Source organism: Macrobrachium rosenbergii, chromosome 24, assembly GCF_040412425.1.
Source record: "Macrobrachium rosenbergii isolate ZJJX-2024 chromosome 24, ASM4041242v1, whole genome shotgun sequence".
Lineage (NCBI taxonomy): Eukaryota > Metazoa > Arthropoda > Malacostraca > Decapoda > Palaemonidae > Macrobrachium > Macrobrachium rosenbergii.
Genome location: NC_089764.1, coordinates 25126236 through 25151235, shown reverse-complemented (window position 1 = coordinate 25151235; position 25000 = coordinate 25126236). Strand labels below are relative to the sequence as shown.

Here is a 25000-nt window from a genome sequence, read left to right as displayed (position 1 = left end):
GGAAGAGGAAGAAGGACAGAGGGTGAGGGTGGGGATAGGAAAAGGATAGATAGGAGGGGTCGAGGGTGTTCAGATCGTCCACTCTCCAAGGACATGGGGTGGGAGAAATAGGCTCTCGACCCCGTAAAGTTCACATTTCCCTCTTGACCAAACATGGAAGCGACCTTAGCAACAAGAGAATTTGAAGAGAGGGAGAGACTATGTGTACCGACGTTATGATTAATGGCTGGTCCCCAAAACGAGAGGTTAAAGTGTCAGGATAATTGGGATCCTCTCAAGAACCAGGGGGATCGCCGAGAGTCGCTGTCGAGGGCTACTGAGGAAAATTCTCGTTTATGTCTAATTCGTTCTTCATGCAGGAGGGATTAGCAGACAGGAGGACGTTGGTGTCTGAGGTGAAGCACAGGACTCCTCCTCATCTTGACTGCTGCAATCGTCCACTGTCTGGATAAAAATGGTGAATTTAACTTTATCTACGGGGGAAAAAAAGAAAGGAAAATGTGTAAATGATGCGAATTTACCTATTTTCGTTTCTCAGGCATGATTCGCGACCTCAGTTTCTGACTGGAAAACATAAGACGTTAAAATATGTCAGATAATATTATGAAATAAACTGTCACTTCTCTCAGAAAAAATGTCATATATTACTGTTTTACAGTAACTTACTTATCTTGTTTGGAACAAAATTTGACAATAAAATTTAGGTTTGATCGCAACCGTTATCAAATTATCTTACAATACAATGGCTTTTGAACCTTACTACAGACATTAATTAAGTATAGTATTTTCGCACGACTGTTGAAAATCTCATAGTCATTGAAAAATACTCAGTAATCAACGATTAGTTCAGCCCTTTTAAAGATTTCGTCACAATAAGCAGATTAGTAAAATATTTCCAGTAAAAAGCTGATTAATATAATCTCCTTTTGTCCCACTTCCTTTTATCGTGGGGTCTCATCTCTTAAACAAATAAATACGCTTAAGGTCACCTTCGCTGTCCAATTTTTGAAACATTAGTAAAGAGAAACAAATGAAAAATGCGCAAATGAGTATCGAATAGATACGAGCGTATGAACCCAAGAACTAGGAAAATTGTATTCCAACAACTGGAGAGGAAAGACGTCAAAATAGAATTGGTTGTGGAATGATAAGGCAAAATGGAACTATTGCAATGGACAGTGAAAGCTGTTGATCAGAATACATTACATAAATAGCTATTCCCCATTTACGAAATCATTACCTCTACCGGCATATCTGAATATCAGCTTAGTTCTCTAATATCTATATCTATATCTATATCTATATATATATATATATATATATATATATATATATATATATATTATAATGTGTATATATACATATATACAGTATATATTTATATATATGTATGTGTATGTATGTATATATGTATATATATATATATATATATATATATATATATATATATATATATATATATATATATATATATATGTATATATATATCTTGTATATATATATCTTATGTAATGATCTCAGGACATTCCTTTAATAAAAAAATGTGAAAGAGTAAAACCATTTCAAATGCAATTACCTAATCAAAATGAACAATTACTACCATACGTGGTAACACCTAGGGAGGCAGTTCTTATGAACGTATTCATATTATCGAAAGGCAGCAACTTGAAAAGGTGAATTTGAAAATACACGATTTTGAGTATTTTTTCATAAATGAGATTTCTTTGACACCAAAACCTCGAGCAGTTTAAATTCGGTCCAGCAAATAAGTTCTTGTGGAAGGTCAGTTACTATTATTATTATTATTATTATTATTATTATTATTATTATTATTATTATTATTATTATTATTATTATTATTATTATTACCCATAAGCACAAACATTCTGAAGCCTTTAGTCCCCCAATTAGGCATCCCAATCCTCCCAAGTCCTATGTATGCATAAGTATCCTGAAGTATTCAAGTACTATACTGCCCTAAGATGGAAAACTGCAGTATCTGCAAAATTTTCAAAATTGAGATAGGCCTATGCCACCTATCGGGCTCGTGAAACACTAATACAAAAGTTACTGCAGTTTCAGAATGACTATTCAATGCTTTCCACTAATATTTAGGGGTCCCATTTGTAGTATCTGCAAAATCAGTAGTAAGGCAAGGGAAAACTGCAGTACCTACCATTCTTCTCAGTTTTGTATTTTAGGGCAGTATTCAGGCCAACACTAAAATACAAGTGCATATGTTTGGTTTTTCACCTGCCAAAAACCTTTAATTTCACGACACAAGCATCTCTAAGTCTTTATGTTACATAAACTAGCATTTTAAAGCCCAACAGACCATGGTACACAGATCTCGAGGACGCTTACTGACATAACCCCATCCTCTAAGTCCAATGGAACAATTACGTTAAAGCCTTCAAAATCAGAGGCTTATAAATCCACACGATAAGCTTCTGAATTTTCTAAAATGATCTCAAAGGGCCCCAAGCCTGATGACTCACTCATACCAAGACATCTAAAACCCAGAGCACAGACTTTTCCAAAAGCTGCCTTGTGGAAAAGACTCCGGCAAAAGGGGAACCATTTACTATTGATGTTTGGCTGTTTTGTCAACATCGTTCACTTATACAGGCTCTTATCCCTTATGATTAATCACGCATGCGATGCGACTATAAATCCTGCTTTACCTTTCAACTCGAAGAGAAGGCTGACAGTGAATGATGTATAGGTCCTGCCACAAGATGCATATATTGGGACTGATTGATATTCATTAAGATGACCGGCATCCCTCCCTGATGGTCCTCGGACCCTGATGATATTTTCTGACAAAATAACTCCTCTGTGTTTTCGATGCACTAATGACTCTGCCGACCAGTTTACACAAGAATGTTCCTCGCCGCATTTTATTTTTAATCTTTCTCATTCAAATTTGTTTTTGTCCACCTTAATTTTCCTGTCTCTGGCTAGACAACTTGGATTATCTGGCGCCTGAGCATTTCATTATGTAGTCTTTGTTAAAGCCGACTGACATTTAAAAAAAAAAAGTAAAATAAAATGGAATAATAATAAAGTGAGTCTAGAAGTTGCAGTGGTCATAGTTTTATTGTTCGTGCTGATGTCGTTTTATGAATGAATACTGATAAGGTATGGATGCAAACTAGTCGTAGTAATTTAGTAATAGTAATGGGTATGTTTTCCAACACAGTTATCAAGAACGAATATGAAATCACATTTATGAAACTGTGAATAACTTTTATTTGCAATGATAAACGACAGAAGGAATCTGTTTCCTATAACGTAACAGCTTAAAGCTATGAAACACAAAGAAAGTAACAACTTGCAGGCATGAATTCACTAATAACAATGAATTTCAGGTAAATGAAAAAATATAAAACAATGAATTTACTTCAGTATCAAAGCGAGTAATAACTCGTACATACAAAAGCGAAAAAAAAATACTCAGTAACTGCACCAAATCAATATAAATTTCCAGAAAAGAAAGCCTGGTAGTAAATAATTCTGCAATTCTATTCACTCTTGTGATAACTCCCACTACCATGATATGGCAAATACGCAGTGACCCTACAAAGGCTTCCAGAAGCAACGCTGAAGCAATATGTACCAGTATTCCCTGCAATAAGAAAAGAAGAGGAACCTAGCCAGGCTACTAAAATAAGCCTGGAAGATGTCGAGATGTCTACCATCTATCTCCTGCCCTTACGATCATTCGTCAATATATTTTGCGGAGCGCGCATCAAATGCACCGTGTACACGGCACCACAGTGCATCCTATATCTACTCGCCCGTGTCCTACAGCCTCTTCAGTATCAACAACAAGCTCCACGCCCTCCCGCCATACATGACGTATCATCCTTCACCCCAACCGTTTCCACTCGTTCTCCTGCAAACGGGGAACATCGCGTCGCGATGCCTTTCCTGTCGTCAGCATACAGCACAGTGCCTCAGCAGGAACATGCAGTTGAGGACTTCTACACTGCAATGATGAATGCTGTGCCAAATTTTTATCATTTGCGCTGGGCGAATATTTATCATCATTCTCCTACAGTCCCAAGGACGTACGTAACAAACAGGTGTCTAATGATTACATCAGCAGGTTCAGAAAACAGGTAAACATCGAGGTAACGTGTCGCGGAGAATTTAAAACTGATATCTGAGAGAGAGAGAGAGAGAGAGAGAGAGAGAGAGAGAGAGAGAGAGAGAGAGAGAGAGAGAGGGCAATTGATACTTAACAAGTTTGCTGAGCAAAAACAGCTGTAGTTTCACATTAAAATGCCAAGACATTTGCCAACAAACAATCAATCACTTTCATCTTCCCAACTGGAGACTGGTGACACAGTAGCATTAGCCCGGTACAGGATATGCTACTCATTTTTGTTTTTTTGGCTGTAACAGCATGCTATAAACGAAGTACATTTCCTGTTGAAAGGTCTACAGCATTAAAATCTGATAGCATCCACCTTCACATGACGAGTAAAATATTAATCAAGGAAACGGATATCATACCACAAGATACTAGAAATAAAAACATATATACAAACATTCTCTCTCTCTCTCTCTCTCTCTCTCTCTCTCTCTCTCTCTCTCTCTCTATATATATATATATATATATATATATATATATATATATATATATGAATATCTCTCTCTCTCTCTCTATGTATATATATATGTATATATACATACATATGTATATGTGTATATATATATGTATTCACACATACATGTATATATAATATAAGCTATATATAAAATGAAATATACAAGTGCATATCTATTCTGGTTGTATTAATAATTACGGATATTACTCATTACAAGTTCACAGTATATAGAAACCTGACTTTTACACACCTCCCATAATTTTTTTTTTATCAGTATCACACTTCTGTAAAAGCTGAACATACAAGCAATTTATTTTCATTTGTTCTGGCGATTTGCACTCCTGACAAAAACATACAGAACTTGAAAAAGAAAAATCTTTGATCAACTGTATTCCTTCAAATACCCCAACCTCATAACCGCAGAAGCAGTTTTTAAATTTTAAAGAGAGTTAGACTTTCTTGAGTACACCAAATGAGAAGGCAAAAAAGACATGCAACAATAAAATCAAAATTCCATAACCGAACTCTGTCGTGGTGATTAGCAAAACCTTAGGCAGGGCCAGTCCTTTTGCTCTCAGCCAACAAAATACCACCAGGTCTGCGGTTACTAATGTTTACAGAGGAAACACCCAAATATATTGGCCTGTACATGATACCATGCGAGAGGTGGGAAAAGTTTTATGTAGGCTTCAGGGGGCATGAGCCCGTTCCAAAGAAAAAAAAAATTGCACACCAGCAAACAGTAAGATCTAACCATCAGAAATATGTTATTTTTAATTATATCAAATGAACTACAATACAGGTTTGGGTGGCATTCATAAACAGTTTACGGAAGCAAGGATCGTTTCAAAGCTCGAATTTGTTTTAGTAAAGAGGACTAAAAGCATAAATCTTTTACAAAGGTCATAGAAAGTAGCTGCACTGACCATATCCTACTGGATCTTATTTTAAAAGAGATGAACCTTCCCTCTCCTAGAGGCTTAACAGGAACTTAATGAAACCCATAACCCGTAGTTGACAGTGACTGAGATACTACTTGCTTATATAGTGGTCCTGTGCAATGCCAGAGCCATTATTGTTTTGAAAAGGGGTTAGAGACGGTACGCGAGATAAAAGGGTTCCCTTCCCTCACTTTCTAGTAATTTTGCGGATTTTCCTAAGAATTTACTGTATGTTTATGTTTATATATATATATATATATATATATATATATATATATATATATATATATATATATATATATCTATATATAGATATACTGTATATATATACATATATATACTGTGTGTATGTGTGTATATATATATATATATATATATATATATATATATATATATATATATATATATATATATATATATATATATGTTTGTGTAGGTATGGGTTTCTTTTTCTACCAACCTTTACATTTCACTCCCTATGGCAAAATATTAGTTTGTTTATTTATTTACAGAAAATTTACCGAAAGACTTCCAAATGCACAGCTTTTCTGGTATCGATTCTCTCTCTCTCTCTCTCTCTCTCTCTCTCTCTCTCTCTCTCTCTCTCTCTCTCTCTCTCTCTCTCTCTCTCTCTCTCTCTCTCTCTCTGTGCCTACCTGGAAACCACCCCAAAAAAAAATATTTCTTCCCCGAGAAACAAATGCGGCTTTAGCATCCACAACTAATTAAAATGCACCCCGGTTCAGATATACAGATCGGCTTTATCCGATCTCAGTCGCATTCAAGAATGGCAAAGTACTAGGCGAAGGAACCCCCCCAAAAAAATTTGCACTGAAAGCCTCATGCATTTATTCAGGAAGTCTCGAATTGGATTAAGATGTCTTCCGAGGCGCATTTCGAGATAAAGAGCGAGGGCGAGCGGCCCCTGAGCCAATGAGGTCTTCCAAGACCCGGCAGATAAGACCTATACAAAACGCCATAGAAATTGGTTCATTATCTCCCGGCCGTTAACCGCGGAGAGGTTGAGAGAGGTGGGAGAACATTTGCTGGTCTCGCCACCAGGGTCACTCCGCGCCCGAGATGGTTTTACTGATAACACCTAAAAGACCATAGAGGAAATGCCCAAGGAATTCGAGAGGGAAATTTGTTGTGCCCGAATACATGTTAGGGTATATTCAGCAATCGAGAGTTAGTGGTAAAAGTTACTAGGATTTATTTACTAAAAAAAATACACTTACCAGTTTATCATGAACAAATTATTTTATGTTATGTTAGAGGTTGTTCGTTCTTATTTAACTAAAAAAACATTATGGAAGGATTGCTACTGAGACTATTAATAAAGGCTACATATAAACCAGAAATCACGAAAACTTAGAAATAAAGCATTTAAATCCTCTGGAAAATGTGAATAACACACAAAAATGTCAAAAAAAAAAACACACCAGATAATGTCTCAATTGCCTCTGTACCTTATTAAAGAAAGGAAATTATTAATGAAGAGTCTATTAAGGTCTCTAAAGTAACTTAATATAAAAATGCCCTAAAAGATAAAAAGATACAAATGTTTGAAAACTATCTTGTTCCAGTGAACGACGAAGTTACTCCCAATACCAGGAAATTCATCAAAGTTACGAATAACGCGAATCATACACAAAACACCAACGATTAATATATGAACAGCTCGTAAAATTCAGGATATAATGATATAGAATACATCAAAACAAAGCTCATGAAGTAGACAACACATAAACAACTGTAAACAAAAAAAATGTACGAAGAAATCTTGCAATGTTGCAAAAGACTGCTCGCACACCAGTGAAGCATCAATGGTGCGGACACCTCAAAATCCTTTGTGCCTCATGACTTACCTCGAAAAGACTTAGGATCATAAATATATAGAACACCAGAAAACAAGGGCTGATACTGAAACATGACATAACAAAAAGAGCAAATAACATTAAAAATTACTGTATAATGAATAAGATTGAAAATGCTGCCTGAAACGTATAAAAAAATCCCAGGCAATACCAATAACTCCTGAAAATTCGAGACCCTTGTTTGATACTTATACAAAATCTGCAGCAGTGCCTTAAATTCTCCTGATAACTTAAGAAAAATGACTGAAATGTCTATAAAACTTTTAAAATATGCCATAAAAAAGTAATGAAACTTGGAGATACCTAAAATGTCCACAAATTGAATCGATACACAAAACAACTCTTCTGCAGCTTAGGAATAATGCCTATAAATTTTTAAACAATAATTAGAGTCCTCCTTTTAAACTCAAGAATAAAGGTCGAAATGACCTTACATCGTATATCATAAAATCTGCTTAAAACGTAACAATTACAAAATACACCCACAAATGGAAGACTGCAGTATCTGCAAAAATACAAAACTGAGAAAATGGTAGATACTCTCTTGCTTTACCACTGATTTTGCAGGCAAATGGGAGCCCCCTAAATATTCGTGGAAAGCATTGAAGAATCATTCAGGAACTGCAGTAAATGTATTAGTGCAGCCCAATAGGTGGCACATCTCAATTTGGAAAATTTTGCAGATACTGCAGTTTTACATTTTTGGAGATTTACTCTCCTGAATAATTTTAGAATAATTATTCTTGCAAAGCATTCAGATCTTGCAATGACACCCGTAACTTGCTACGATATCACACACTCTCATAAAAATAATAAAAATCAAGAATAATGTTGGGTAAGATCATAACTCGTTTCAGCAGTTCTTCATTGGAGGGGTGGGTAGAGCTCTCGGCTAGCACACTGTTGGCCCAGCGTTCGACTCTCTGACCGGCCAATGAAGAATTAGACGAATTTACTTCCGGTGATAGAAATTCATTTCTCGTCATAATGTGGTTCGTATTCCACAATAAGCTGTAATTCCCGTTACTAGGTAACCAGTTGGTTCTTAGCCACGTAAAATAAATCTAATAATTCGGGCCAGCCCTAGGAAGAGCTGTTAGCCAGCTCAATGGTCTGGTTAAACTAAGATATACTTAACTCGACTTATAACTTGTTTCATACTACTCTGAACTCTCATAAAAACATAATAACGCCAGAAGTCTTAACAGATGCATAAAAATTGCCAAATCTCTCTCGAAAACTCGAAAATAACGCTGGGATCTTTGACAAAATTTGCAACAATACAATACCTAAGTTTACTTTGATAATTTACGAATGATGCCTAACATAACAATAAAAATTGCAGTTATATCCATAATTCTCCTGGAAACTTAAAGGCAATTCTTTACATGTGTGATAAAAGTTACCAATATACTAGAATCAATATTATCCTCAATTGTTATTAAAGCAAGCATGATGATTAAATTGTTCACAAAAGTCTATTTTGAAAAATTCTGGCGTTTCTCCTGAAAACTTAATGCTTGAAGTCTTTCAAACTTTTCAAACGTAGTAACAATAATAAAAATAACAATAATAATATAGTTATATATACATACATACATAACTGTATATATATAATATATATCTGAAACAAATACAGAGCTAATGAAAGTAACATCTTCCATGAAAATCTATCATGGCAAAATATTAGATGGATTTCCGAATTCCAACCTCCATGTTCCCCGAAATATTAAACCAAGAGAGAGAGAGAGGAGGGGGCGAGGGAAAGTTATCGTTCTGTTGTCTTGTTCACGGTGTTTCCAACATCCACGTAAATATAAATGGACGTTAATCTTCTGGTTAACCTTGAAAAAACCCGGAATGACCTCGTGTTGTGGCAAAGAAAGTATTGTTCAAAGAAATACAACTATGACTTAAAATTCTTAGCTACAAACAGAAAAACAGCGCCTGAGATGCTCAGGCGAAGAGAAAGGAAAGATATTCTTTTGCCAAAGGAACAAGAACTGACATACTTTCCACATGAATTAAATTATAAAAAAAAACATTGTAGTCTCTGAAAATAAGCCTTGAAACATTCTGGGAAGAAGATGATGCTCAAAGAAAATTCAGTCAACAAATAAAATGAAACAACACAAAAACTAACACATACTCCCTGGTGCAAGTTCATGGATATTTAAGGGGAGGAGTAAATACAAAAAGCACACAAAACCTTCCACGCAACACAACCTTAACGGCTCAACACCTGCATCACTCTGTACAACCTGTCTGCAACAAATCCAATATTAATGGCAATTTTGTCCTATTCTCCTACTCGATATTTACACAATATTCATGACAAACAAGAGTGTAACAACAAAATATTTATGGTACATACTATATACTCCACTATATGTAGATAATATTTATGGACTTGGAATTAAGGGATGAATATTATAAGAGTGGAAGAAAAGTTGAAATTTTTCGTCATGTACAACGAACCTCTACAATCTAGCTCATCCGGATTAACCGGAATAGAATATACTCAAAAAGGAAAGTTAATAGAATATATTCGCAAAGGAAAGTTTATGCGAGTTTACCATAAGTAATGACATATAACTAAAAACTTTTTTGCAATATTTTATTATGCTACAAACAGAATTAAGCATCATTAGGTAACAAAAAACCATAACTGTGAAACGAATGTCAGAATCTTTAAGGAATAAATGCATTTCACTTAAAGTAAATCTATAATTCTTTACAGTTTAAATTTACTGTTCACTAACTTGAAGCCATAGAAAACGGGAAACCGAACTCCAACTCGAAATAACAATAAAGAATATTCAATTATCCTAACAAAAAATTTAATAGTTTAAAATTAATTAAAAAGCAAATCTCCAGTATAAAAATTATTATCAAATCATCTCTGCAACGAAATAACCAAATAAGGCGAAAACTTTTCCCCGAAAAGCTCTCGTGAAAGAATGCCCGGGCCATTTTGCTCGTGTGTGCGTATGAGTACGTGTCTATGTCCAGAATACATTATAAGCCTGCCCAATGCCCGGGGTTGAGCCGGGGTCGCGGGTTCAAGCACGTACCCGCCGTAATGTGTCTCATATAACTGCCCCGGCCGAATGCCCACCACTTTAGGGACCCCATTTATACCCATAATGCTTTTTTTGCTGCTTCGATAAATTATGATTTAATACAAACCGAATCTTTCGGGCACGTCCCGTTGCGTTCGCATTCATGGCATTTCAGGGCCCATCTTGCCCTGGGCATCAATGCGTCGGCTCGTCTGAAAAGGTGGGAAAATGCACAGAGATATATGCGGGAGTTTTTTTTTCTTCTTCTTCCTTTCTTTCTCTGCGTGAGGGTGTCTTGGGGTGTTTAGATCCGCTTAGGGTAAAGCTGCTTTGCGTCTAATCTAGAGAACGTTTGTTGATTTATTAGACTTTCTCGAACTTATGCATACATACAAACACACAGGCACACGAACAAACACATATACATACATACATACACACACAAACACACACATATATATATATAGATAGATAGATAGACAGATAGATAGATATATCAAATATAAATTTGCCTGAGGAGAGAGAGAGTTCGGTCTCTGAAATATAGCCTTTATTTTCCACATTTTGGCATTTCTATGGGCTCCCTTATAATTGATGGAATTCTGTTTTAACAGAAACCATTTCACAGTCATATATATATATATAATATATATATATATATATATATATATATATATATATATATATATATATTACACACACACACACACACAATATATATATATATATATATATATATATATATATATATATATATATATATATATATATATATATATATATATATACGTGGTCATAAGATCTGATGAATGTGTCCAGTTAACCCCAACATATATAATTATTTACGCCAATATACACAACAGCCCAGAGATTTAATAAAAGTTAAATTTCCTTTTTCCATAGCAATATGAAATAGTAGCAAGCCCTGACGACGCACCGTTCTTTTCATGAAAATTTTGCTGACATTAAATGGAATCTGTATGTAAGAAATTACTCCCGAAGAACTAAAATCACATTCTAATGGATTTGTTCATAGCATGAGGCTGACAATAAAAAAACCAGAAGTTTAATGCAAATGTTTTCTATAATAAACCTCGACATGGGGGAAATATTCACTCGTCCAGTATTAGAATCAGTCTAATTAAAATATCGGAATCAAAAATAGGTTTACCGTCTGCCTACACAAAATTAACCACTTAATATACTGACTTTCACTTAATATATTCATCTTTTAGCAGATCTAATATATTGACCTTCACTTAATATATTCACCTTTTAGCAGATCTAATATATTGACCTTCACTTAATATATTCACCTTTTAGCAGATCTAAGCAACCTTGACAATTAAAGAGCTGGCCTTGCGCGGAACACCATAACATGCTTTTATCGAGCATGGATTAATCTATAAACAAGCCTATACTACATTCAGATTATTACCATTATAAGAACCTGAGACAGAGCCACTCACCCAAAGACAACATCCCACAGGCTACACACAACCAGATAACTAGAAAATTCTACTGGTTTAAAATTAGACCATGAGTCAAAGTGGACTTGATTTAGGTGGCAGATATGTGATTTTAACAAGTTACGCACACCAGCAATTCATAAAAACCCAAATTCGCTGTATTCCAGTCGTGCAGATTTCTTTTAAAGGACCAATAAGCAAAGGACCACTTTGTTTTTAAAATGGCGAAAAGGGCAATCACAACCAACCAAAGACAATGCCTCTGAGATTTTCCCATCGCATAATCGCCTCCCTTTGGATTAAGTCCTCACCCATCCTTCCTGAAAGCTAACCCCGACAACCCCAACGGTCTATTCTTCTCTGACCCACAACCTCTTCTCAGGCCACTCAACCTCTCTCTCTCTCTCTCTCTCTCTCTCTCTCCTCTGACGGCCCCCACCTCCTCCCACCCTCCCCAACCCGTTTTCTATCCACACTACCCCTTCACCCCCAATCCCCCTCTCCCTACCATTGGACGGCCCCACCCTCGTGCAAGATCCTGGTTGAAGCCAAGTGCAAGTGTGAACTTCGCTTCCGGTTGACCCTAGCAAGACTGGTTTGATTTTTTTTTCTCTCTCTCTACAATACCTGACTTTGGCGCATGGTAGTAAATATGATTTCCGCCGTGATTCATTACCTTTAAAATATTATAATGCCACCTATGTAGTACCAAATGCCGGCTTACAAATAGCGCGGTTTCAAGTCACAGATGTGTTTTACTCAGTAGCTAATTGAATTTTCCTTCAAATAAAAACTAAGGCAAAAATGGCTTTGGCTAACTTCGGCAGCATGTGGTTTAGAACACGCAAACGCGAAGAGTTCTCATAGGTAGGAAGAAACTGCGATATTTAGGAGTTAAATCCGATACATGTTGTAAAAATAGAGACGTGAAATTTGTATATATACACACACAACATAAATACATACACGTGTGTTTGTACGCGTCTTTATATTCAGGGGGAAGCATGTTATAAATAAGAATATTAGAGCACATTTGAAATGAATAACTTATCGTTATATATATATATATATATATATATATATATATATATATATATATATATATATATATATATATATATATTATATATATATATACATATGTGTATATATATACATATAATATATATATATATATATATATATATATATATATATTTATATATATATATATACCTATATACACATACATATATAAGTATGTGTATGTGTGAGTGTGTGTGTGTATGAACACAATACAACTGCTTATAAAGAAAACAAAACGGCAATGACTCTCCCGTTCGTTCTTGAACATCGACACCACGGACGCCTCAGCGCAACTACATCCTATACTAACTCGTCAGACTGATCGGCAACGCCTCTACCTTGCTCACACGTATGTAAATTTAGTATTCTCGGGCTTTCAAAGCAGTTCTGTTCTTGCAAATCCCACTCATTCAAGCCACCTTTTTCTCTCGAGTTATTCACCTTTTACATTTATCATCGTCTTACATGCTCTCCAAATTACCGAACTGTTGCAATAATGTCATTTATTCTTTTAACATACGCGTTCACGTTTCTCCTAAAATTTCTTAGCATACACGAGTTGAACTGATTGATTGCATGTCGAATTTAGACCAAAGGCCACGCCCTGGGACCTATGAGGTCATTCAGCGCTGAAACGGAAATTGACAGTAAAAGATTTGAAAGTTGCAGCACGAGGAAAACCTGGCAGTTGCACTATGAATCATTTGTTAGGAGAGGGAGGAAAGTAAGATGGAAGAAAGAGAATATGAAAGGAGGTACAGTAAAAGGAACGAAAGGGGGTTGCAGCTAGGGGCCGAAGGCACGCTGCAAAGAACCTTAAGTAACGCCTACAGTGCACCGCATGAGGTGCGGACGCACGCTAGATTCCCTCATTGCAAACCGTTCTTCACCGTCAGTGATTCCCGTAGTTATATCGCCACACAGTTTATAATCAGTCAGTCAAACCCTTCTTCATTCCCATGTACTAAGTAAAACGTTCATTTTATGGGTTTCGGGTTTAATTCTCTGCATTCTATAGTACAAAGGAGGCTCTGCAGTCCATACTTTCATAACACGTTTTAGTTTTCTGTACAGAAAACTATTGTGACGGTTTTGTCTGTCCGCCCTCAGGTCTTAAAAACTACTGACACTAGAGGGTTGCAAATTGTTATGTTGATCATCCATCCTCCGATCATCAAACATACCAAATTGCAGCCCTCTAGCCTGGGTAGTTTTTATTTTATTTAAGGTTAAAGTTAGCCATAATCGTACTTCTAGCACCGCTATAGGTACCAACAACACAGGCCACCGCGGCTAAGAATTTCATGGGCTGTGGCTAAGGCCACTACCGGACCGTGGCTGTGTTTCATGGGCGGCGGCTGTACAGAAAACTCGATTGCACCGAAGAAACTTCGGCGCATTTTTTACTTGTTTTTCCTTAGGCACTGATGTTGGTTTCCTAAGCTTTTGCAGAAATCTGGCTACCCAGATACCTTCATTGCTTAACTTATTCTGTGATTTATCTATTCTTATTATCATTACCATTAAATTTATTGTACAATTCCTATAATAAATCAGAGACGCCTTCCTTCCATAATCATGATAACATAGGCGTATATACATCACTCTGCTTCCCTGGCTTCCTGTAGCCTTCATAACCTTACACTTGCTAAAATTGTTTTTAATTTCTCCTCTTACGAACGCCTTTCTCTTGCAGCTTCTTAATTATTTTTCTTACCTATTCCTTTTTCAACCTATCCGGCATCAAACAGTGGCTAACGTATTCTGGTCAGTTAATCAACTGGATTATCAATACACCACTGCAACATCTGATTTGTAGTCTCATCTCACTTGCAATCCTATCAAACTTGTAATACCTTTCAACTCTTCAACCAGTTAGATATTGTTTACTAGCATCATGAAGAGATATGGACATAACATTCATCAAATGTGCAAAATCCCAATCTATTTCCTCCTAATTTAGATCTTTTTCTCTAAGCCCCTATATTTATTAACTACAAAATACTCAATCCATTGACACAGGACTGCATTCTTTTCAAAAGAAACCTCCCCTTTCACGGTCTCACCCTGCATTTCGCAAACTACTTATGCCAAGTATCCTGTACACAAAGAAATCTCTGTCGACACGGTGGCCCAAGAATTGATTAAGCAGGCACTTCAAAAATTCCTATCACTTCGATATAATTAACCCTGAACTTCCCCTTTCCGTGTCTAATGCTCATTTTTTTTATTCTTTGGTTATATATACTACATACTTATAACATTCTCTCGTCTTGCAGCACTTAATTCTTGCCCTACCTTTTGAACGGACATAAGCTTGAATCGCACAGTCTCCAAAAGAACAGGAAAATCGAATACAAAAAAATCTGCGTTTACAGCTCATTTAATCGAAGCAACTCAAACCCAAGATTGGGATTGGACACGCTACTCATGCAGCCGTCACTGCCCTGTGTAGTACAACTGAATATGGGATCTTGTATCGCTTGGGAACTGTAATCACAGATACTTCTTTCAATCATGAAAAACAAAACAAAGGAGAGGACTGGTCTGAATCACTTCCAAAAATCTATCCAACATCTCTGCATTAACGTACAATTATAAAATGGTTTTGACACTAGAATGTTATAACAATCTCACCGAAAGGGCCCTGTTCATTGATAGGAAGGCCGAAACATTTGTGGGCTGTAAATAAACTCATTAAATGTGACCGCGATAAATATTATCAAGCACGTCTGGTTGGACGCGATACACAAATGTAACATTACAATTATGTTTATCTGCTAATTTAGCTTATACATTTAGTAGCGATTGCTGGCTGCGCAAAAATGGCAAGGGCGTTTAATTAGCAAAAAGGTGGGCGTGTATTAGACACGGAGGATAAGAAGACATTAATTCTAAGATAGACATCCCACGCGGTCTATTTATGTTCAATCGACGCTTTCTTTTACGGCAGTCGATGCTACCATAGTAAGATAAAGTAAATTACTCTGGGCACGTTGTTTAATGTAATCCAAGTTAACGAAATAATTCCCTTATCGAGGCATGTTTACCCAGCGAACATTTTAGGGGCACTTAGTGACTGACCATACCCACCTCTGCTAAACAAGACTCGTGTTTTGAACCAATAAAAGCTAGACCAGAAATAGAACACGGTTTGATGCAGACCTAAGAGCCTCTGAGCTTGATTTAGTTGTGGTGACAATTTTCCTGATTTGGAAGAAGGAACCGTGTGAAAAACAACCGCACTATCCGTCCTAACTTACATAACCTTCATAAAAGCGGGTTTTCCTATTTGTATTTCAATTGCGGTTGCATGTAAATAAGAGTCAAATAATTTGAATTTTAATCATATAAAGGAAAATATATTGGGCAACTGATTAAATTGATTAATATGTGCTTTAATTTTTTTCTTGTGTCCCAGTAAGTTCGATATTTGTCCAAGGGAAGATAAAGTCCGAGTTATCAGTAAATTTAAAATATTATCAAAAAAATATAAAATGAGAAAAAATCCCACTAGAATTACCTATTATAGCATTTATTATCCTGAGCACTGAAACACTGGTCATCTTGGTATTCGGACCTGACCTTGTTTTAATTTAAAACTAAAAAAAATCTGAATAAAAAAATGGACACTATTAACCTCTATGATACATCATATCTGTACTCACAACATTTCGTATTTATTAGAGCAGCAAGGTCTAAGTTGTGCAATTCAGCAAATTGACAGAGAGGATTATACGTTGTATAACGGGCATTTCCTGCCAACAAGGAGTTCATAATCCTCCACTAAGTTCTCTGCATTGGGATATGGTGCATTCAAATACAGAGCAACTATATGTATGATAAAATTAGCTGCCCTTATAAATATGTAGAAAAAATGTGCACTATCACATTCATCCTTTTAACTCAGGAATCATAACGCCGAAAAGACTTTCACAAACGTCACTGCAATTCCCCTCCCGCTCATCCCCCCCCCCAAAAAAAAAAGACACATAAAAACCACATAAACCAATCCCCTAACTATACTGCACACCTTAAGTATCTTGCACGTAACCTAGTGATTTTGTTACAATGCCTCTTCCATCCACTACATTCTCCATCTTCCTTGTGTCGATCCTTTCCAATTTTCCAAAATACACACATTTTCTACAAACCTACCCATCTCCCATCTTCTTTCCATCAAAACAATTCAAAGTACTAATCCTTCTTTTCCCTTTTTAGCAAATCTCTATATTTCTTACTCTCAAGATTCTTCTTACTCTACATGCACAATGTAAAAATAATAATTCATCACGGTACTTTCCACCTCTTCCAATTCCAGAGGGGAGAGCTGGACCAATGCTCCCTTTCATACATCGTAACATTTGCTTCCACACACATTCCACCCGTTTTCTCAATATTTCACACGAGACCCTGCTACCGCTTTTGTTTTGCTAAAAAGCATGATAACCTTAAGATATGGAAACATGTTAACTTTTATAAGGCTCTTCATATGAAAAGCCAACGTCTGTCTTGCTTTTCAATCATCAGCTCACTTAATCAAAACTAAGCCACATTGTCTGAAAGACTATGAACAGTTAATTTCACCAACAATTCAAAACCAGTTTAGTGTAAAGCAACTGATATTGCTATGTACTCACCACACACCTTGATAGGGAGCGGAGGGAGATGGTGAAGTTCTGATTCTCACTATCTCTAACAAAGAGACACTTCGTCCCGTTCAGTACAGGACCTTCAGTTTTTGGGAGCGGGTTAAAAATTCATCTCTCACAAGCAAACGCGCACCTGGAAAAGGCAGGAATAATTAGTTCTGACTTAATCACTTAAAAACATATAAATTACTCATACTATGAACTGTAACTGAATTCCCTAGGCCATTTTTGTTTAACGTTATGAATGCTCAAAATGAATGTGGATATGCCAAAGCTCACAAACACCCACTCGTGTACACACACACACACATACACATTACAAGACCGGGCCATCTCAAGAGATCTATCCTTTCAACGAAGCTAACCTTTCCCCACTCCTCCATATCTGAACTTCATTCGCCCTTCCTATTCTTGCTATGCTACATTACGATGCCGTGCAGTTCACCTCTACAACTTTGTTTGTCCGTCCGCACTTTTTTCTGTCCGCACTTTTCTTGTCCGGCCTCAGATGCTAAAAACTACTGAGATTAGAGGGCTGCAAATTGATATGTTGATCATCCACCATCCAATCATCAAAGATATCAAATTGCAGCCCTCTAGCCTCAGTACTTTTTATTTTATTTAAGGTTAAAGTTAGCCATAATCGTGCTTCTGGAAACGATATTGGGTAGGCCACCACCGGGCGTGGTTAACGTTTCATGGACCGCGGCTCACACAGCATTATACCGAGACCACCAATAAATAGATCTATTTTCGGTGGCCTTGATTTGTAGCGGCTGTACAGAAAATTCGATTGCGCCGAAGAAACTTCGGAGCATTTATTACTTGTTTTTATTTACAATCAACATTAACACTTCATCCCATTAGAGAGCGATGTCTCAAAAACCCCTTGATATATTCCAACCTGGGTTTCCATAGGATAGGCACTCACTGCTCCTTCCCAATCGTTGGCATACGCCCTACTGCTGTGCTTCATCCATTCTCTGACGATATTATATTTAACCCCATAAAAGTAAGTATACAAGTATATTGTTTCCACTTGTACACCGTTCAGATTTTCATTCAATGATGCATCGTCCTAGTTCTCAGTTACCCTCACAGTCCTGTTTTTGTTCATATTTCCCATCAACTTTCTCCTCTCATGGGAACTTTTAAAACTACTTCAATATTCTGCAGTTTCTCATTACTATTCCCAATTGTTAATTGTATCACATATAAACATAACCATTAATTTCATCAACCATTAATTAACCATTACATTTAATTCACAATCCATTTTCATCTCAATTTTTGCACCTACCTCTACTGACTTGACCCTTACTTGTCGTACACCTCTTCGGCCCACAAATTAAAATAAAAAATTTTTCCTTCATAAAATTTTTTATTACTCTCAACAATTTATTACCTACACCAAAAACCCATATTACCTCTCGATCTATTCTATCATGACTTTTTTATATATCTGTGTAATCCATTGGCAGCAATTTCCTTATACTTTCAAACTTTTCACAAACAACTGATCCACTAATCCCCCTGATCTAGACCAGCATTGTCCTTTATCACTGAACACTATATTCTCTGGAAGCCTGAATTTCAATTCAGTGGCCCATGTGGGCTTGTTTCATTTGAATAGGGATCATCTATTTGTCACCTGTCATAGTTCCTCGATCAAAATCCGGTCAATGTCCAGAACAACTCCCGCGGTGAGATATAAGAAAATAGGTCACACTATAATTTTCACAATATAAAATAATAAAACTTTGTCTCTGAACACTTTTGAGGAGATTCACCATATCCGAGATATTAATGATTATCTAATCGGCATCCTCGAAAATTTTCTAAGTCGTTTGTTTACATCCAGTAGGGAGTTTCTGAAAATGAGGTTTTTATGTAATGTTTCTCAGGAAGAGTGTAATCAGAAAAACAGTTCATCGAATGATTTTCGATTTTTGACACCTGTCCCCAACCTCCATAGCTAATATGGCAAAATTGTGGGTGTTTCTCATCATAAGAAGTGGTCTAAATCTTTAAATATGAAAAATATTACCTTTTAATTCTACCTTCTGGACATTCACCCAAAATCCTACCATCTACCTTCCCTCGTATACTTGGATATGCCCTTAGTCTCCTCGGGCACAATTAGTTCTATATTCTATACCTTGTCTCCACGGGCACAATTAGTTCTATATTCTATACCTTCAAAAAATATCATTCATTTAGACAAGCCTTTCAGACCCCGGTCAGCCACTCAAAATACATTTTACACCACCATACCACATTATCTTTCGTGTTTTAAAATCGAGCCCATTTTCGCTTCCCCACCCCCTACCTGCCCCCCTTTTATATATATTTAGTATAAATATTCCGTCATATTGTGTAGCATTAATATGCTGAACGTAAATATTATGGAAGAAAATGGGGCAAACTATAAAATCCTACAACTGGAGTAAAACTGGTATATAATTCCAATTAATATGAGCAATTAAATCACGTTCTAAAAAGGGTATCGCAGCTGTCATATCCAAACTAACATAAATATTGTATGAACGGACATTTATTTATTTACCGAGGTCGGTAACCCTTAAGTGTCTTATTTGCACGTGGACTAACGCATGAAATAATTTCATATAATAATACTCATCCTATAAGGCGCATAAAAAGCACCATTTTACTTTTATATAAAACTGCATAAGAATCAACAACAAACAAGGTATCGGTAAACCTTTAAATATGACTCTAGAACATTGTCAGTAGGTTCCTTACTCACCAAGAGCCACAGACGTTATGAAAATATGAAGAGAGCAAACGGTGTGCGATCGCCAAGGATCGCTGAGCTCAGGAAAAGGCAACAGAAGCATACCGGGCGGGCTTGCCAGCTCAGTGCTACCCTGGTAACCAGTTACCAGTGACCAGCGCTCGGATGGTTGGTCGACAGAAAACATAATGTCTTCCCTGCCTAATGCATACCGTTGGCTAGTCCTTTTTCTAACTCTTACAGAGGCATCTTAATATCTCTCTAAGGATAATTGCTCTCTCTCTCTCTCTCTCTCTCTCTCTCTCTCTCTCTCTCTCTCTCTCTCCGTAGACCTGAACCTAGACTAAACAAACGGGCGAGGACATGAACAGCACAGAATGGAATCCAGTTTGTCTCACGTGACACATGCTGTGAACTGTGTACTTGGTAGTTAGTTGACTAATTTTGGTCGCGAACTTAGTAAAAGAGACAAATAAAATGTAATATACTTGATTGATCGGAGCTTCTTCTGGAGAGGCCTGTACGAGGTAATTCTCAAACCACCGTTGTGAAACCACCTAATAGATCCTTCTTTCTCTTAAGCATACTCGTTCACAAGTACTACATACTGTACGCGACAGTGCGCGAGGGTGTTCATATGAAGGTTGCGTTTAATAATCTTAATTGGAAACAATTCAATAGATGTTAATATGTTATTCCTATTCTTCGGAACTTCGTTACACTTCAAAGGGTGCTGTTAAATAAATCTGAAAGTTTCTTTGCTAGTTACTGTCGTGGAACATTGAATTTTAAATATTCTATTTTACAGGTTATTTATACAGAAAATTACACACACCACACACACACACAACGAAATGTGTTCGTATATATATGCATGTATATATAAATGAATGTGTTTGTTTGTTTGTATGTGTGTGTGTGTGTAACTGTCTTGTCATTATGCAAGAAAATGTAAGATCACTCAAAGACATGTATGAAAAATATTAAAGTACATGTGCATTTAATTCGCAAGTACACCAGTGATCTTTGCAGACTCTCTCTCTCTCTCTCTCTCTCTCTCTCTCTCTCTCTCTCTCTCTCTCTCTCTCTCTCTCAGGGTCTTCCTGTAAGAGGTCAGAGATTTGCGCGAATAAAAGAACTTAGATTAGCACAGGATGTGACTGAGGTGACAACGACTTAAGTCATTAAGCTTAAGTCAACAGGCGACGTCCCACTGTCTTGGAATATTGTGATTTGCGTCGGGAATGCGCTTCATTAAATTTAACTTTTCTCTCTCTCTCTCTTTATAATTGTATCTAAATTGTAAGGTGTAGGTCTCATTGTTCTCTCTTTATAATTGTATTTAAATTGTAAGGTGTAGGTCGCACACATTTGCCTCTATGTGGGCAAGTGTTGCATATAGCTGTAATATATATATATATATATATATATATATATATATATATATATATATATATATATATATATATATATTATATGTGTATGTATATGTATATATATATATATATATATTTATATATATTTATATATATATATATATATATATATATATATATGCTTTCCTATATAATATATATATATATATATATATATATATATATATATATATATATATATATATATATATAATATAAATATATAATGTAGCAATTTGTTGGGCAAGCAGATAAAGCATACGTAAGTAATGAGTAAATTATGTAGGGAAAACATTTTAGGAATAGTCTTTATGAAAATGTATAAACCTACTATGAATAAAACGAATGTTAACTGCGTTTCTAACTCTTATTAGAAGCACCTTTTTTGTTTCTTCATTAGTTTTCTGTAAAAGAAAACTATTGTGCCGGTTTTGTCTGCCAGTCCGCACTTTTTCCAGTCCGCCCTCAGATCTTAAAAACTACTAAGGCTAGAGGGCTGTAAATTACTATGTTGATCATCCACCCTCAAACCATCAAACATACCAAATTGCAGCCCTCTAGCCTCAGTAGTTTTTATTTTATTTAAGGTTAAAGTTAGCCATGATCGTGAGTCTGACAACGATATAGGCCAGGCCACCGCCAGGCCGTGGTTAAAGTTTCATGGGCCGCAACTCATACAGCATTATACCGAGACTACCGAAAGATAGGTCTATTTTCGGTGGCCTTCATTATACGCTGCACAAAAAATTCGACTGAGCCGAAGAAACTTCGGCGCATTTTTACTTGTTTTTATTATCCACAGATAACTTTCGGAGCATGCGTACCGGAAGTCACGGCCAAATACCTGTAGAACCGTAAAACCGGTTCCTCACCAAAAAGTCCATTACGTAAGAATAGAGATATGTACACAGCATTCGCGTAACTTTATTCTTTTCTTCATTGTTGCTCGTTTTAGTCTTATGAAAACATCGAGAGGTTTACACTCTATTGTGGCCAAATAAAGTATACTTTCTCAGGACTGTCGTACTGAACATTCTTATCCAATGTTCTACATTTTCTGTTACCCTATAGCGTCGGTTTCCGTCACCGAACACTTACAATATTTCGCCTTCCGGCATTTTTCTGTTTACGAACATATTTATCGATTTATCATTAGCTTCTGTTTATAGATATAATAATTAGGTAGATAAATTAGACCCTCAATTTCCTAGTACAGGTAATTTAAAAATACAGAGTCGTACGTTTAGAGAGCTCGAAAATGAAATGAAGTGAGGACTTCTTATCAATAGACGCAGTATGATAACACGTTTGTGTAATATCAGTAGTAATGCCAATAAATTCTACGTAGATGGAAAACGCTAAGATACTTGTAAAACATTTCACTGATCTATACAAAATACATAAATGCTAACGCTGATAATTATGAGAAATTATCGGATTAGCAATTTAAAAAAAATACATTTTACAGAAATTACACGAAAATGTTAAAAAAGAAAAACTGTAACTTAAAGCATAACGATACGACAATTTGTAATAGGAAGGGGCACTGTAGTTCATTCCGGTTTCCACCTGATTCAATACACACACACACACATATATATATACATATATATATACACACACACACACATATATATATATGTGTGTGTGTGTGTGTGTGTGTATGTGTGCGTTGTGTGTGTATCAGTGTGTGTGTACCAGTGTGTGTGTATGTGTGTGTGCGTGTGTGTGTGTGTATGTGTGTTTACATAAGGGGAAAGACTGAAGAAAAAATATGTAAAATATACAAAGCAAAATTGAGAGAGAGAGAGAGAGAGAGAGAGAGAGAGAGAGAGAGAGAGAGAGAGAGAGAGAGACTTGCACACATGTGAGTATTGAATAAGTAAATATTGATTCCGCCAACACCGACATAGGTGCAGTGTTTCTGCCTCGGCCCAACTTAACCCTCTGTTGACAAAGACATTACTTCGGGGTTTGTGGCGTAGGCCCTAACCTCTAAGGGTGCCTACGTCCTAAAGTCCTTCCCTTCCCCCTATTTTCACTTTCCCAAAGTCCATCTCACTCTCAGATGAGCTGGCGTGCCATCAGCTCATACCCACGACCTTTGACCCTCGAGTAATTACCAGCTGCATAGCCCATTGTCTGTGATCAGATTTCGTCCGGTGAGGTTACAACGATGTACTTGACGTGAGGCTTAGGGATGCAGCTATGCCCTTCCTGTTGATTCTTTCTTGAGTTAATGGTAGTTATTTGGTTTTTACATTCTTCGCGTGTACTTTCTGTTGTGTCCAGTGATCACGATCACTCTCATCATTATCAAACTGTTATTAGTATTTTGTGAATTATTAATCCTCCATGCCTTTTGGTTCTATAGTATTAATTTAATTCTTATTCTTCCCTGACATTTGACCTAAATCCATATTCAAAACAAAGCAGAACCAAGTTAGTGGATCAAAAGTTACAAAATTCTGCCTGAATCACTGTACCTCTCGAACACAAACGTAGTATGAGACTGTTTTAGCAGGATAATGGTAGCTACACATTGTCATCTGAAATATCAAAACTTACCTACGTAGGTTTCTCGGATCAAAAATGAAATTCATTGCAAATGCCGAGTAAACAATCATTATTTAAAATAATCACTTAAAAGAAATTTTCGGTGAAACCCTCAGAGATTTACAAACTATCATACCCTAAAAATGTTAGGCGTAAGCGTCTGCCATAAAAATAATTCAACATTATTTCGGTATGATTCCCTGGTGCCGTTCCTTCTTGCCCCGACAGCTGATAACGCTGCTTCGTTAGAAATTTGGATTTTGCTGCAGTTATTACTGCAGTTACTATGCATCACCATGCCTGGCTGAAATATAATAAGTGATAAGCATTTCGAGGTAAGAAACCGAAGGTAAAGCTGTAATACTTTAAAATCCGTAGAATATTTTGCAAAACAAACATGCATGCACACACACTCATACATAAAACTTTAATCGATGGGCTTCTTCACTAGTACTTTTCTGTTTTCTTGAAATACAATTACATTAATTAGAATTTTCTTTATTATTATTAGTGAACCAGTTGATAGGCAATGCGCTGTCAAAATTGATCTTTCAAGAACTAATAATAAACCGTTGGAGACAGCTCGCTTGAA

The 25000-nt window shown here is 36.3% G+C and overlaps 1 protein-coding gene across 1 annotated transcript in view; it reads right to left on the bottom strand.

Annotated features, from left to right (window-relative positions):
* Positions 1-20463, bottom strand: part of LOC136851939 (uncharacterized) — an 850153-nt gene extending 829690 nt beyond the window's left edge. The window contains exons 1-2 of the mRNA XM_067126301.1: positions 20450-20463; positions 17678-17815 (exon numbers count right to left, since the gene is read on the bottom strand). The gene's annotated coding sequence lies outside the window, so the exon portion shown is untranslated. The remainder of the gene's footprint in view (positions 1-17677; positions 17816-20449) is intronic.
* Positions 20464-25000: the final 4537 nt, after the last annotated feature.